Below are 17,602 nucleotides of genomic sequence, written 5' to 3'. Positions count from 1 at the left end.
TGTACAGATTAACTTTTCCTATTTCTTTCATATGGCCCAGGCTGCTATGATAACTTCTTCCACCACAAGTTGTACCTGCAGTTTGTTAACCAGACATCTTTGGTTCCTCACTTCTCCAGCAACAAACATTCACAATCGTGACACTAGCCCCCATTGCTATCCCAGCTTTCTTGAATATTGCCCCTAAACATTGTATTTAAAAAATAATGCTAATAAAGTTACACCCCCAAAATAGTGCCAAACAGTAATGTTCTTTTTACTCTAGAACAGTAATAATTATACCAATTGTTCCCCCTTGGTAAGCAAAACACCCCATAACAACAAACAACAACAGTTATTACTGATTTAAAGGGGTTGGCCACTTTCAGACCAATAGTGACAAACAAATGTACAATAAAAAGATATACAATTTTCCAATATACTTTCTGTATCTATTCCTTACGGTTTTCTAGATTTCGGCTTGCTGTCATTCATTCTGTTACTTCTAGAGGATAAAAGTCTGACTGGTCATGTGATTTACGGTCATGTGATGTACACAGGTGTCGCTCGTTACAGTCACAGCACAGTAATCAGACATCTGCCTGGTAATCAGCTGTGCACCTGTGTGCTCATCACATGACCATGGACCGTAAATCACATGACCATGGTCAGAGTTTTATCCTCTAGAAATACCAGAATGAATGACAGCAAGCCGAAATCTAGAAAGCCATGAGGAATTGATACAGAAAGTATATTGGAAAATTGTATATCTTTTTATTATACATTTGTTTGTCAATATTGGTCTGAAAGTAGGCAACCCCTTTAATACCGAAAGGGACATTATTAATGCTGTTTAGGTAGATACCTGATGTGCACTATAGCAGAGGTTCTCAACCTGTGGTACGCATACCCCAAAGGGTACACCATATTATTCTCATCATTGGCTGAGAATCAGCGCTCCGGTAGTGACAGATTTAGAACGTGATTAAGTTTCTAGGCTCTTGAGGGTCTCAGTGAGACCCAAACTGCCCAGCACCCATCTTCAAATACTGAGGCACAGTGGCTCCTAAGCAGAAGCAGATGGCAGGAGGTGCCGGTCAGGGTTAAGGGAGCAGGTCTCCTATACAGCAGCAGGGAGTCTGTGATGAATAGACAGGTGGCTTCTGATCTTTGATCTACACCTCCTTTTCTTCCCCATTTGAGATCCGTAGCAGTATTGACGGACAACACAGTGTCTGTGAGGGATATTCAGTTGGAATTGGTTTTCACTAGGGGTTACTTGGCTTGAAAAGGTTGAGAAACACTGCGCTATAGGACTATGTGTTGGTAAACTAGTGTGTAATTCAATCTCATTCTACAAATCTTTAAAACTGTTCAGGCTGAAACCTGGCATAGGAAGCAGGATTCAGTGTGGTCATTGCACAATCTGCTTGAGAACACCAATGCGTCCACAACCTATGACTTGCAGACCTGCTATGGATTTTAACTGTACAGCTGAATGTTGTGCTGCCTCACTGCCAAATGTCTAATGCCTGGGATGCCCAATTTGCCCCTACCTAACGCCCAGCCCTGTCTCTCCATTAAAGGGCATTCTGAGGATGGCAGCATCACGTGGTCAAGGCAGAAAACTTGGCAGACGTGGTTTCAGGAACCATATCTTACAATAAGTAAAAGAAGAATGTACAAAGTGGACATATTTCTTGGATTACCTCTCCAGAATGTTATGCATCTCTGTTCCATCCAGTTGTCACTGCCTAAGGTGCACATGACCCTCCATTCAACCCTATTTAAAGACTGACACATTTTATTTGTGTATATGTCCCGCTTGAATAGTTTTCATTTTGAGTTTGGCGTGAATAATTACCAGCATATACGCAGTGGTGAAAGAACTAATGTGCCTGAGAGGCAGGAGAGAGCAGCAAGATGTTCATTGGAAGAAAAGCATGTACTTCTTAAGACATGTTACTGAAGTATCCACCCATCCTAAAACCTTTTTACAGGGTTTTAAACTTGAGGATTACTGTCTTAAAGCCTGCATGAATGGGGGAGGGGGGGGAGCACAAGACTGTTTTCAAAGTACAGAACTGATGTTGACATTACTTACTTACAGGATCTCTTAAAGGAGAAGTGGACTCTCCAAGCCACAATCTGTTCGGTACTCGCTAGAATGGGGTGCAAAGTCTAAGGAATCTCTCATTCTTCATCCTTTAACCTTGCAAGATGGTATGGGTTTTCTATGTTGGATTCCCAGATCGGGTCCAGAATAATCTATAATTTTTGACAGTAGTACTGGTAAACCAGTAGTGTAGTCAAGAATGAAGCCAAGGGTGGCCAACAAAGGAACATTCAGGATGCAATGACCCAAAGAACGAGATGGAAGCAAGATCAGAGATGGACCCAAGGGTCAGATACTAGGCAAATATGCCTAAGGCTTCATGTACAGGGTGCTAGCACACCGATTCATTATATTCTAATGGGCCCATACACAGAACTGTGTATTATTATGGATCTGGACAGGTCCTATTCCTGTTTGTTTTGTGGCCCACACTCAGTAATGAAATCTATGGGTCTCTGGAGGTCACAGATGCCACACGGATATCATCCATATGTTGTCCATGCTATTTGCCCACAGATCCCACATATGTACACTTTCTTGGATGATATGGGAGAGAGATTCAAGAACAAGGTGGAGGTTAACATCAAAATCAACCAAGAGTCAAGATCAGTGTCAGTAGCATAGGAAGGCAAGAGAAAGAAGGTAACTATAAAGGCCAGTCAGTCTCCCATAGTCTGCACAACGATCAAAGACATTCCAACTTTTAAAAACCGACAACCTATATTTAATATAGTCCATCAATTTTAGGTTGGCGAGGGAAGACTGTCCACACACCAGGTGTTTTCCCCAGGTGCACAGCTCCCAATGCTGTTAACAAACCTTGTGCTAGGCTGCTTACTGACCATAATTTTGATAGTTTGATACTGTAGTGGTGTCCCATACACTTTAATGGAAAACTGCTGCAGTACTTATAACAGCTGCTATGAAGAATATGGCAATGAATGCCAGTGTCTACCATGTAAACAATACCAGCAGCTGCATATACAATGAAAAACATTTGATCTCTGTTTGTATGGGGGGAGGAGACTGTTCCTACAACTCAGAACCCCGTACATCTATAATTGATGGCTTTTCAATGATAGGACATCAATTTTAAAAGTGGATAAACCCTTTAAATAGACCACCAGGCCTGATATCATATGTAAAATGAGTTGCCTGGCAAATCGAAACTACTGACTGTGGAGAGAAGAACCTTGACTGGATACAGCCAGGCTGCAGCTATCTGCAGAATTAGGAGAGTTATTCAGTAATGTCAGGTCAGCTTTTCTACTAAACAGAACCTCCAACATTTAGCAGATAGTATACTTTACACCAGACCTGGGCAAAGTCCGACCCCCGGGCCATATCCGGCCCTCTGACTGATTCAGTCCGGCCCGCACAGCTTGACTAGGGAGGCGTGACTAGGGATGCGTGACTAGGGGGGGGGGGGCGTGACTAGGGGGGGGGGAGGCGTGACTGGGGGGGCGTGTCTTAGTGCCGGCAGAAGATGGAGACATGTGGTGTGTGTCATAAGGTGCTGAGAGATGTAAGGTGAGATGCAGGGTGGAGAGCGTGTGTGTCTATATGTGTCTGTCTGTCTGTCTGTCTGTCTGTGTATGTGTCTATATGTGTCTGTATGTGTGTCTATCTGTCTGTGTCTGTATGTGTGTGTGTCTATATGTGTCTGTCTGTCTATATGTGTCTGTATGTGTGTCTATATGTGGGCAGAGATGGAAAGGGAATGTTATACTAGGGCAGAGATGGCAGATGGAGGGGGGACATGAAACTGGGGGAGAGATGGAGGGGGGGACATGAAATTGGGGGAGAGATGGAGGGGGGGACATGAAATGGGGAAAATGGAGGATATGAAACTGAGGGAGAAATGGAGGGGGGGGGACATGAAACTGGGGGTAGATGAAGAGGGCACTTAAACTGGGGGGACATGAAACTGGGGGTAGATGAAGAGGGCATTAAACCGTGGAGGTAGCTGGAGGGGGACCTGTCTGCCTCTAGTTGCCCCCAGTTTAATGTCACCCTCCAGCTACCCCTACGGTTTAATGTCTGCTTCCAGCTTCCCCATTTTAATGTGCCCCTCTAGTTGCCCCCAGTTTCATGTCCCACTCCAGCTGTCAATTTATTGCCGCCCTCCAACTACCCCCACTGTTTAATGTCCCCCTCCAGCTGCTCCAGTTTTGTGTCCCCTCTAGTTTCCACCAGTTTATACTGGGGCACCAGGAGAGGGACTTGATACTGTGGGACAGTTGGAAGGGAACATTATAATGTGGGGGCATATAGTGTACGGGTGACTGTAGGAGGATTATACTGTGTGGGGGATCATGGAAAGATGATTGGGAATGGGCAGGGTCAACATAGAAGTGGGTGGAGCTAAATTTGCCATGGCACGGCCCTCTAGCATAGTTTCAATTTCTTATGCGGCCCCATGGGAAAATTAATTGCCCACCCCTGCTTTACACTATGGTATTCACTCAGTCACGCCAAGTCTATCAGAATGAGAACCAATTCTTGCAGTAGCCTTCTGTCCTGCCTAAAAGGTGAAACCTCACGTTTGGAACTCTTTTATAGCAATAAACAGAAGCTTCAATGCCATGATATGGCATTAAAAGCAACTGTAGAGCTGTTTTAAAGCTGCCCATGGAGATACAAATCACATGTCTTTCCTACCCTTGAAGAGCTGATCATCATCTACAAACTTGCCAAACCAGTCCAGTATTACCAATGCATTATTTATTAGCTACCTGCTGGATGTTTGCCCAGGGAATTCCTTAAAGAAGAATTTTTGGAATTTGTTTTCTTTTTCCTACGTCCAAATTGAGCTCTCAGCACATATTTCTGTCAAGCACAACAGCCTACAACATTGTATAAGTCAGTGTATTCCTATGGTTGTTTCTGCCACATAACTTTTAAGTCATTGTGTAGTAATAGTCTACTGAAAGAAAGGGAGGTCATAAGAAACACAATCAAAATAATATAAAAAATATATCAAAATTTATTAATCCTATTAATATTATAAATGTGAAATGTTTGTGAGTTTGTGGGTTTGTGACTTTGGATGTTCGGATGTTTGGCGGTCAATCACGCAAAACCCGCTCCACCGATTTGGCTGAAATTTTCCACAAACATAGTCACTACACTGGATTGCGCAATAGGCTACTTTTCGTCACAATAGCGCACATACGTTTTTCCCAGGACCCCCACAAAACCCAAACTCGCATCACTATCTCTGAAATCTCACACACTTTGGACCATAGCAAGCCACAAAATTCATATTACCCTCTACAGCAGAGGTCAACAACCCCTGGCACACGTGCCAACAGTGCCACTCCTGCCATATTTCACTGGCATGCCAGCAGCACAGGACCTGCAAGAGTTAAATGAAGTCTCTGCTAGAGCTGAGGCATAAGGACACTCCCCTTTGAGAGGGGTGGAGGAAACCCAGGGGGTGGAGCTTAATCACTCAAGTCTCTGCCTGCCTGCTATAGTGATAGCTCCTGCCATCTGCACCCTGCAAACCTTCCCCGAGGAGGACAGGAAGCTGCTAGCAAACTGAAAGTAAGAAACACACAGCTACCTTCCTTTAGTTCCTATTCTCATTAATGTCAGCCATTTGGGGTTATTAGTTTAGTGTTAGTAACTCCATGTGCCTCACATTAATAGGAATAACCCCCATCATGTCCCTCATATTAACCCCTGTGTGCCTCACATTAACCCCTGTGTGCCTCACATTAATAGGAATAAACCCCATCATGTCCCTCATATTAACCCCTGTGTGCCTCATATAAAGGTTACTAATATGTGAGACATATGGAGCTACTAATAAAAGACCTCAATAATGAAGATACTTAATTATTACCTCCAAGTCTCTCACATATCAGTAACTAGAGATGAGCGAGTACTTTTCGGATCAGCCGATCCGAACAGCACGCGCCATAGAAATGAATGGATGCACCTGGTACTTCCGCTTGGACGTAGCCAGCGCGCTTAACCCCCCACGTGCCGGCTACGTCCATTCATTTCTATGCGAGCGTGCTGTTCGGATCGGCTATTCCGAACAGTACTCGCTCATCTCTATCAGTAACTCTTACACAGGGGTTAATGTGAGGGACATTATGGGGTTAATTGCTATTAATAAGAGGCGCATGGAGTTACTAAACAGTCATGCACAGGGCCAGACTTTATGTGGCTTGCTCAAGAGTATACTGTGCCCAAAACTTACATGTACTGGCGGAAAATAACAAATCATACAATGTCGTATATCGAAGTATATTAACCTGAAATACCTCTGTCCCAAAGACACTATGTACAGTTTCTCAGAACATCGTATGACAGCTGAAATACAAATTACATTCAACACAAAAGTCTCACGTATTCTCAGAATTACAGCAAAAACAAGATACAAAGTTACATTTTATACCCCATACTTTATACACACTACTAAAACCTTACCCACGCCTGTATTTACCCACTTCTACAATCACCGCAGACGAAGTCGCGGGTACCAGCTAGTTGTACATAAATACAGACAAATATACTGATAAAAAGTAGACAGAGAGGCAGATGAAAAAAGCCCACAACTAGAGACACATATTGATGGGGTCAAAAGTAACACCCAAAACCATGTATATGACATATATAGCTGGTGTGATAGAAATAACAATAGATGCAAGGGTATATGCACATATGGTAAGAACCAAATATTGGGAATACAAATAATATAATGTATAACACTATAATGGCTTCCTCAGGAGGTGTCAGGTTGGTGAAACGCATTGAGGTGGTCCCTCAACACTGGGGTCTGCACTCATTGTGGGCCTTATCCACAAGTATTATACCTTGATGATTGATTCATTTATGACTTGTTGCTTTACTCTTAACCCTGTGGATACCTCTATTCATTTAGCTGGATGAGGTGTACTTTGCATATAATATAGTGTTTGTATTATGTGACATTTACAATATTTGGTTCTTATATCTCTAGTTGTGGTTGTTTTTCATCTGCTGCTGTCTTTACTTATTTTTATCAGTATACTTGCCTGTACTTCTGTGCAATTAATCTATTTTGATATTTTTTTTTATATCATTTTGATTATATTATAAATCCTTTCTAAGGTCATAAACTTTATTTGATGGAGATTTTAGTCTACTGATCCAGCTCAATAAATAGGCAATGTTATGCATTTCACAGGACAAATCTTTCTCAAATTCTTTATTCCCCACCAGATGGCAGTATAGGCACAATAACTGATAACGTTACATTTTTCGAACGATGTGTGTCACACTGTATCATGGCATTAGATTAATAATCTGGATAAACAATTACATGGTGTATGAGTGAGGAATGAGCAAACTGTGGACTCAATAGTAATATGCGCTTTTATGAAACTCACCTTCTGGTTCTGCGCTACAGACATAATTCTGATATTGATGGTAATGACAATGTTGAGCTGTTGCGCTCCAGATCAAAGTGTTTCGAATTGCAGTGAAATATCCATTTAGCCCTAGTTTGAGGATCAAAACAAGGAAAAAAAAACCCGCAATATTGGAAAGTGGGCATCAGACAATGAAAACCGCACAACTGAACATAGTTGTAACAAGCTGCAACCTTCATTACGTTTTTTGCTAGAAAATGTACTTCATAGAAAGCTATAACCATTCCACTAGTGATCACAGCATAAAAGGGTCACTGACAATGCGCTAAATTGGTATATGCCTAGATGCTGGAGATATCGGTGATGAAATTAATGGCACCTATATTTCTAGCACCGGGGCACATATCGGGAAAGCCAACAGTGCGCTGAATTGGTATGAGCCCCAATGCTGGAGATATAAGTGCTGTTAGTTTCGGCACCGATTTCTCCACACTGTCAGAAGGGCACTTCACATAGCTCAGCGTCCTTGCTGGGCTATAAGAAATACACACTCTGTAATTATATAATTTTTTTTATTTGGCAAAAAGCACATGGAATGCAACAATCCATCCCCTTATTCCCTAGATTATAAACCCCTTTGGCATAGTCAACCTTCTATACCCAAACTACTAAAACTTTGCAAACAAAATTGATGCCTGTTCTGAGAATGTGTTTTTATGCTATAATTTCCAGAATTTGTTTTTGAACAATACTCAACTATAAAACAAACCGGCAAAGAACAGCATCTCTACTGTTTTATCCTTTAGGTTGACTGCATTTTCCTTCAGTCTCATCTCCGAAATAATATGTAGTTCATTTATTTCCCACCAAGCCCCTTGCACTCAAAATCTCCTTCATAAAGTCCTTGATAAAGTTTATAAAGAAACCTCAAGGATCTCCTATACAATTCTTTGTAGATCTAATAAGCCTGGTGGCATGAGTTTACCAAATCATCCACTCATACCTGCATGCGTTCCAAATCCAGCAAGATCCACCAGCTGAAATGTTGCATAGCTCTTCCTGATGCACGTGATCATGTTCAGTCCAATGTCCAGAAAAGAATACCATGAATAAGGATGTCCATGACTAAAACATGTAGGAATCTGCAGTGCTGATACTGCTCCAGATATTTCATACATACTTGGGTGCTGGAAGACCTTTTCTTTATAGGTGTTATACCACTTGGCCAGACTAAATGACTGTCATCACCACATGGACAATAAACTCCGGCATTGTGGTACCTATTTTTAAGCAATGAAGTATTGCTTATTTTATTCACATAAGGAAGTAGAGTAAAACATTTTTCGGTATATTACCTTCTTCAGACTCTACATTAACAAAAGTAAAAATATATCAACAAAAAGCGATCATCCAAAGAACGATCTATACATTGCACAAATATATTTTATTTTTCATATTTTTATTATTTATTATTACTAACTCTATTCTTCTCTCTATCCATTCATTGGGCTTAGTTTCATTGTTCATTACTAGAGATGAGCGAGTAGTGTTCGATCGAGTAGGTGTTCGATCGAATACTACGGTATTCAAAATACTCGAACTCAATCGAACACTACTAGCTGTTCAAAGTTTAAGGTTCGATGCAGAACCAGCGTTGATTGGCAGAACGCTATACATTCTGCCGATCAACACTGGTTCTTCTCTTACCTTTAGAAGTCTTCTCCGTGCAGCGTCTTCCGGCTGGAATTCACTCTGCCTAGGCATCCGGCCTAGGCAGAGCCAACTGCGCATGCGCGGGCATGCCCTCGCATGCGCAGTCGGCTCTGCTCAGGCGTCGGGCCGGGCAGAGACGACCGCGCATGCGCAGTCGGCTCTGCCTAGGCCCCGATGCCTTGACAGAGTGAATTCCAGCCGGAAGACGCCGCGGGGGCGCTGCGCCGGGAGAAGACTTCAAGAATCCAGCCTGACCGTCACTCGTGGACTTGGTAAGTATAATTTTATCGAATGTTGCCTACCCCTGAAACGAGCATTTCCCCCTGTAGACTATAATGGGGTTCGAAATCCGTTCGAACAGTCTAACAGTGAGCGGCTGTTCGAATCAGATTTCGAACATCGGACATTTTAGTGTTCGCTCATCTCTATTCATTACTATAATATTCTTACGGCATATATGGCAGATTTAGTATCTCTTTTTCTGTGACTGGTCTTACTTACCTTAGTACATAGTTTGAATGTATATGGTGTACTAGCAGTACCCGCGACTTCGTCTGCGGAACCCTGACCCCCTGCATGGCCCACCTGTAGCGCCGCGCAGGCTTCTTCCTTTGCCTTGTGTCCACAGCGGCTCCCTTTTCCTCATCTCCCCCCTGGCGCCTGCCAACCCCTTCTTTCTCGTACCCCGTGTTACCTAACCCGTGCCCCCTTTTTCCCACCACCCCATGCCCCCTTCCCTGTCTTACCTACCCAGTGACCCCTTTCCCCTCACCAACCTGTGCCCATGGCCTCACCAAACCCCGGGCTCCCCATGCACCGATGTTATAGGGGTGCCTATGAGGGCCCCCCTCCCGCGGCAAGCCATGTGCCCCCATTCCATCTGTGGGCGCTGTGGCGGCCCTGTCCCCCTTCCAGGGGCCCCCGGGTTTACCTGTCCAGGCCCCCCCATTCCCGCGTCCCCCACTGGACCGGCAACCTCCTCACTCCCAACACCCCACCCCTCTCCCTTCACAAAGTCCCCTAACTCGCCTGTCATCACAACCCTTCTCCCGCAGCCGAATGACACTGTAGATAGCCCTGAGCAGAAATCGGCGACATCCCAAACGTACATGCAGAGTCCAGAGGCCGCAGCTACCACGGGACAGCAGGCCGAACCGGCGTTCCAGACCGCTGTGCAGGCGACCCCTTGTCCGGCCGTGGCAAAGCACTGTGTACGCACTTCTCGCTGCCCCAGAGTACGGGCCCTGGTTCAGGACGCTCTGGGCCTCTGAGAGCCGCGATGTTCTTGTGGACGCCGGCCAGCCGATAGCTCCGTCCACATAGAGAAGCGGCACCCATCCAGGTGAGCTGCTGATGGGGCTGGGATAACGTCATTCCAGGTCCTACAGCGAATTCAAAAGTGAAAAGCGCCGGTCACGGGAGTGAATTGCGGTGGTGTACGGGAATACCATGTAGCCTATCATTCAAGCCGGGACTCAAGGTATGTATGTGCGCAATTTCAGCCAAATCCGTTCGCCCATCTAGGTGTCATTGCGTCCCCCTTTCCAACCCCCTTCCCCCCGACCCCTTTGCACCCACCCCCGCAACCCCGGCCTCCTCCCCTGCCTGGGGTTAGGAGCTAGGCCCGAGAGGGCAATAGGCAGTTTGTGGCTTGCTATGCTAAAAAGTGTGTGGGATTGCAGAGCTGGTGGTATGAGTTGTGGTTTTGTGGAGGTCCTGGCAAAAATGTACAGTGGGGAAAAAAAGTATTTAGTCAGTCACCAATAGTGCAAGTTCCACCACTTAAAAAGATGAGAGGCGTCTGTAATTTACATCATAGGTAGACCTCAACTATGAGAGACAAAATGAGAAAACAAATCCAGAAAATCACATTGTCTGATTTTGTAAGAATTTATTTGCAAATTATGGTGGAAAATAAGTATTTGGTCAGTAACAAAATTTCATCTCAATACTTTGTTATATATCCTTTGTTGGCAATGACAGAGGTCAAACGTTTTCTGTAAGTCTTCACAAGGTTGGCACACACTGTTGTTGGTATGTTGGCCCATTCCTCCATGCAGATCTCCTCTAGAGCAGTGATGTTTTGGGGCTGTCGCTTGGCAACACGGACTTTCATCTCCCTCCAAAGGTTTTCTATAGGGTTGAGATCTGGAGACTGGCTAGGCCACTCCAGGACCTTGAATGGCCGCAGGCTCCTGTATTGAACTGCAAGAGCAGCTACCCAAAAATGGCCGCCGGCCATTTTGTCGTGGCCTCTCTATGCTCCTGTATAGAACTACAAGAGCAAGAGAATCCAGAATAGGCGGAGTTGCTGCAGAAGAAGGAGGCGGCGCAGGAAAGAGCTCTCGGGCAGCAATGGGGAAGCGCTCATCAGCCTTTCAGCACTGGGGCCCGCCCTCATTGCTGCGGAGAGCTCATTTGCATACCGGTTAAAACCGGTATTTCTACGGAACGGTGCAGCAAAGACCACATCCAAAGGTAGGAGACGAATAGCCTTTCTTAAGGCTATTCCGACGTGGTAATTAGAAAAAAAAGTAGTTTAATGGTAGAATCCCTTTAAGTCATTCCTAGTCCCATTCCTTCACAGCACAACCCAAGTGTGACGTCCTTTTCTTCAAGTGTAACACGGGTTGGGACCCTACGTTCACACACCAAGAGTCTCCTACTGCATATCTCTATACTATTTTTCAGCAATGGTTCCTCACTTGATCCTTATGCATCTCTCAATTTCTACAAAACTATTCCTATTTGGCTTCTGGAGGGAAAATGCACTTTGTAAATAGTCTTCCCCCAATTTACTACATTCCAAAACTACTTTAAGAGTCCATTCGCACGGAGGAAAATGGTAAGGAATTTGGTGTGGAATTTTCCACGCTGGAAAAAAAGGCTCCCATTGATTTCATTATCCTCCGTGTGAATGGACCCTAAGTATGTTCTGACAAGGGTCCTGTAAAAACATGCCATAACCTTAATTTATGTCTTCCTAGTATCCCCCCCTTTTTTGTTCCCACTACAACATAACCGGGAGAGAGGTCTGAAATTATTCCCCTAAAAGCCATACATAGAGGTTAAAGGGTCTCTATCATTGGGAAAAGCCATTTTTAACTAAGCACATACTTGCATAGCCTTTAGAAAAGCTATTCCACACCTACCTTTTGTATGTAAATTGCCTCAGTAGTTTTTGAATAAGTCTGTTTTTATTCATATGCTAATCAGCCTTCTCCGTGCACTCCGGAAGTGTCTCTGTGCACCCTCTATTCTCTATGTCTAGGATAGCAGAGAGGCTGTTGTGCTGATGATTCATCTCCCTGCTCTCATAGCAGAAACAGACACTTCCGGGGCACGGAGAAGGCTAATTAGCATATTGCAGGTTTCACACAACTGTTGGGATTCCGTAATAAATTCAAATAAGAAAATAGTCTCCAGCACAGAGAGTTTATATAAAAAAGAAAAAACCTCAATTTTTATTAAATAAATTCTTTAAAAACACCAATGAACAGTACCAGACACAAAAAAGAAGACAGGGTAAGTGGAAAAGAAAAATAAACTCACATAATATGTCCTTGCGGCATTCCAAAAAAAACCTACGCGTTTCGGGACGTCTGTCCCTTATTCATGGCAATATGTGAGTGCACAAACCAATGTTATTATATAGCTGCACTCACAGGTGGAAATGGAAAGTAATCAAGGAACTAACACACAATTAAAAGCAAAAACTGAAAGCCGAAAGTTCTATGAATGGACAAACACGTAAAAAACACATAAATGAATAAATAGATAAACATATAACTGTTATCAACATGTTCGACCCCAGAAAAATATCCCTCTAACCCTCCATCTCCATATATTTTGGAGATATGTAGGGAAACCCAAATTAGTCCAGAAGAACATGACTTACCATCCTGAGAAAATAACAGGATCAAGGCCGTACTTATGTTTCGATAGATGGAAACGAGACCAACAGAGGATAAACAACCTCCCATAGAAGGAAAAACACGCATAGCGTCACGTGAACATAAACACGTGATCACAGGTATCTAGGATACATAATAAAATGAACGCTTTTCCCCATCATCCGGTCACATGATCGCAAACCGGAGTGATGTTACCTACAGGTTTACTATTATAATTGCAGAAGGAAGCCCTATGGAGCATTGGTGATACTGGTGCCTAATAAAAATAAACCAAATCTGTTTTAAGGTTTAAACCATTGGGGAATCTCGTGCCCAGTTCAAAAATCCAAAAGGCTTCGCGTTTTAACACTTTCCTCCTCCAATCGCCACCTCTTAGGGGCCTATTCACATGTTCAATGGCACAAAAGCGGAAGGAGGAGGTATCCCCATTGTGATGTATCAAAAAGTGTTTTGAGGCGCCAGAGATGCTACCAGATGTGGTTTTAGTGCAATCTGATAAATGTTCCGAGATACGATTTTTTTAAAGGCCGGATAGTGCAGCCAACATAAAAAAGATTACAAAGATCACACCATATTAAGTATATCACGTGATTGCTTTTGCAATTTAAAAATTGTTTTATATTATATTTCTTATGTGTGTTTTTATTCTCGAAACTGGTTGATTTCACCCCATAGTGGCACACTCGGCACCTAGGGGCTCCACACCTGAAGAAACCATGAATATCAAGCCAGGTGGTGTTACTGGAATTATTGACTCTGGAATATAGACTGGGAGATAAGATGTTGCCCAGAGTTTTCCCTTTACGGGAAATAAATCTACATCCTTTCCTGAGAATCTCTGCAGTAGTATCGTCCTGCGCCAAGATAGGTAAGTATCTTCTGACTATATCAGTAACCCGGTTGAAATCTCTACTGTAATTTGTGCAAAAATAAACACCAGCCATGTTGTTCTCTGATCTCCCTTTGTTGTGTTGTTCTTTCAAAAGAGAAGATCTAGACCTATTATTAACAATAGAGGAGGCTCTCTTCAGCTGCCAATTAGAGTACCCTCTATGTTTAAGTCTAGTACATATGTCTGATTGCTGTTTTTGAAAATCTATATTTGAAGAGCAAGCTCGTTTTGCTCTGATAAATTCCCCGACGGGGATGGACCGTATTGTATGACGGGGATGGCAACTGGTTGCGTGTAATATCGTGTTGCCCGACAGGTCCTTACGGTAAAGAATAGAGGACACCTTACCTTCATCAGATTTACCCGTCAGGCTAATATCCAAAAAATTTACAGTAGTAGGTTCTACCTCATAAGTGAATACTAAATTCATATCGTTACTATTGAAATAGTCCATCAGTGCTGGCACGGCCGCTACGTCCCCCGACCAGACCATCAAGAGGTCATCTATATAGCGGCCGTACCAGCACAGATGTTGTTTAAATGGATTACTCTGGGCATAGACAAAATTCTCCTCCCACCATGCCATATATATATTGGCAAGGGTGGGAGAGAAACGGGACCCCATAGGGGCCCCGCATATCTGTAGATAGAAATTGTTATCGAAAGAAAAAAAGTTATGCTTCAAAAGATACTCTGTAACAGATATTATGTATTCACATAGTTCCTCAGAAAAGGTGGATTGTTTGTACAAAAAATTTGAAAGAGCCAATAATGCTAAATTGTGCGGGATAGAGGAATAAAGACTGCTGACATCGCAAGAAATCCAAACATGGCCAGATTGCCAATGGAAGTCATCAAAATTTTGTAGTACTTGTTTAGTGTCTCGTAAGAAGCCTGGTATTTTGCTGACTAAGGGTTGTAGTAGTCCATCAACCCACTCACTGATTTTCTCATTGAGAGAGGCAATGCCGGCAATAATAGGACGAAGTGGTGGAGGGGTGACGTTCTTATGGACTTTGGGAAGTCCGTGAAAGATGGGGACAACCGGATGTTCCACTAACAGATCTCTTATTTGACTTCCACGGATGATCCCCAAGTTCACTCCCTCCATCACTAAGTCCTCCAAGATGGCAGAGAAAGCCGGGGTAGGATTAGAATCTAAAACTCTATAGGTGTTAGAGTCTCGGAGGATGGACATTACACCATTGTAATAATCTACCTTGTTCATTACTACAATCATACCCCCCTTGTCAGCCATTTTGATAGTTAGAGAATCATTCTTGCGTAAGGAATTCAGGGCTGTTTTCTCCTTTTTGGTAAGATTATTGTAAACATCATTACATGAAACAGAGTTAGCTAACAGCTTAAGGTCCCTTTCCACTGCATGCTGGAAAGTATCAAAATGTGGGGATCTGGAAGAGATGGGGTAATATAAAGGATTAGATGTTTTAACCTCTGTCGTATGAACATCCCTGACACAGGACCCAGATTCTAGATCCTTAAGATCTCACAAACACATTTGCTCCTGAAATAAGAGTTCACTGTACTCATTATGGGATAAATTGGGAGGGGATACTACACTGTTATCAGATTCAACATTAGTTTCAAAAAAGTGACGTTTAATGGTAAGAGAACGGATGAATCTGTTAACGTCCAGAATGGTTTCAAAGTGATCAAAGCCACCATCCGGCACAAAATTTAAACCTTTACTTAGCAGGGATAACATATCCTTAGTTAATGTCACTGATGATAGAGTTTTAGATTCTAATCCTACCCCGGCTTTCTCTGCCATCTTGGAGGACTTAGTGATGGAGGGAGTGAACTTGGGGATCATCCGTGGAAGTCAAATAAGAGATCTGTTAGTGGAACATCCGGTTGTCCCCATCTTTCACGGACTCCCCAAAGTCCATAAGAACGTCACCCCTCCACCACTTCGTCCTATTATTGCCGGCATTGCCTCTCTCAATGAGAAAATCAGTGAGTGGGTTGATGGACTACTACAACCCTTAGTCAGCAAAATACCAGGCTTCTTACGAGACACTAAACAAGTACTACAAAATTTTGATGACTTCCATTGGCAATCTGGCCATGTTTGGATTTCTTGCGATGTCAGCAGTCTTTATTCCTCTATCCCGCACAATTTAGCATTATTGGTTCTTTCAAATTTTTTGTACAAACAATCCACCTTTTCTGAGGAACTATGTGAATACATAATATCTGTTACAGAGTATCTTTTGAAGCATAACTTTTTTTCTTTCGATAACAATTTCTATCTACAGATATGCGGGGCCCCTATGGGGTCCCGTTTCTCTCCCACCCTTGCCAATATATATATGGCATGGTGGGAGGAGAATTTTGTCTATGCCCAGAGTAATCCATTTAAACAACATCTGTGCTGGTACGGCCGCTATATAGATGACCTCTTGATGGTCTGGTCGGGGGACGTAGCGGCCGTGCCAGCACTGATGGACTATTTCAATAGTAACGATATGAATTTAGTATTCACTTATGAGGTAGAACCTACTACTGTAAATTTTTTGGATATTAGCCTGACGGGTAAATCTGATGAAGGTAAGGTGTCCTCTATTCTTTACCGTAAGGACCTGTCGGGCAACACGATATTACACGCAACCAGTTGCCATCCTCGTCATACAATACGGTCCATCCCCGTCGGGGAATTTATCAGAGCAAAACGAGCTTGCTCTTCAAATATAGATTTTCAAAAACAGCAATCAGACATATGTACTAGACTTAAACATAGAGGGTACTCTAATTGGCAGCTGAAGAGAGCCTCCTCTATTGTTAATAATAGGTCTAGATCTTCTCTTTTGAAAGAACAACACAACAAAGGGAGATCAGAGAACAACATGGCTGGTGTTTATTTTTGCACAAATTACAGTAGAGATTTCAACCGGGTTACTGATATAGTCAGAAGATACTTACCTATCTTGGCGCAGGACGATACTACTGCAGAGATTCTCAGGAAAGGATGTAGATTTATTTCCCGTAAAGGGAAAACTCTGGGCAACATCTTATCTCCCAGTCTATATTCCAGAGTCAATAATTCCAGTAACACCACCTGGCTTGATATTCATGGTTTCTTCAGGTGTGGAGCCCCTAGGTGCCGAGTGTGCCACTATGGGGTGAAATCAACCAGTTTCGAGAATAAAAACACACATAAGAAATATAATATAAAACAATTTTTAAATTGCAAAAGCAATCACGTGATATACTTAATATGGTGTGATCTTTGTAATCTTTTATATGTTGGCCTCACTATCCGGCCTTTAAAAAATCGTATCTCGGAACATTTATCAGATTGCACTAAAACCACATCTGGTAGCATCTCTGGCGCCTCAAAACACTTTTTGATACATCACAATGGGGATACCTCCTCCTTCTGCTTTTGTGCCATTGAACATGTGAATAGGCCCCTAAGAGGTGGCGATTGGAGGAGGAAAGTGTTAAAACGCGAAGCCTTTTGGATTTTTGAACTGGGCACGAGATTCCCCAATGGTTTAAACCTTAAAACAGATTTGGTTTATTTTTATTAGGCACCAGTATCACCAATGCTCCATAGGGCTTCCTTCTGCAATTATAATAGTAAACCTGTAGGTAACAT

This window comes from Leptodactylus fuscus, chromosome 7, assembly GCF_031893055.1.
Source record: "Leptodactylus fuscus isolate aLepFus1 chromosome 7, aLepFus1.hap2, whole genome shotgun sequence".
Lineage (NCBI taxonomy): Eukaryota > Metazoa > Chordata > Amphibia > Anura > Leptodactylidae > Leptodactylus > Leptodactylus fuscus.
The sequence above is the reverse complement of the archived record's forward strand: the minus strand, read 5'-3'. Positions refer to the sequence as shown.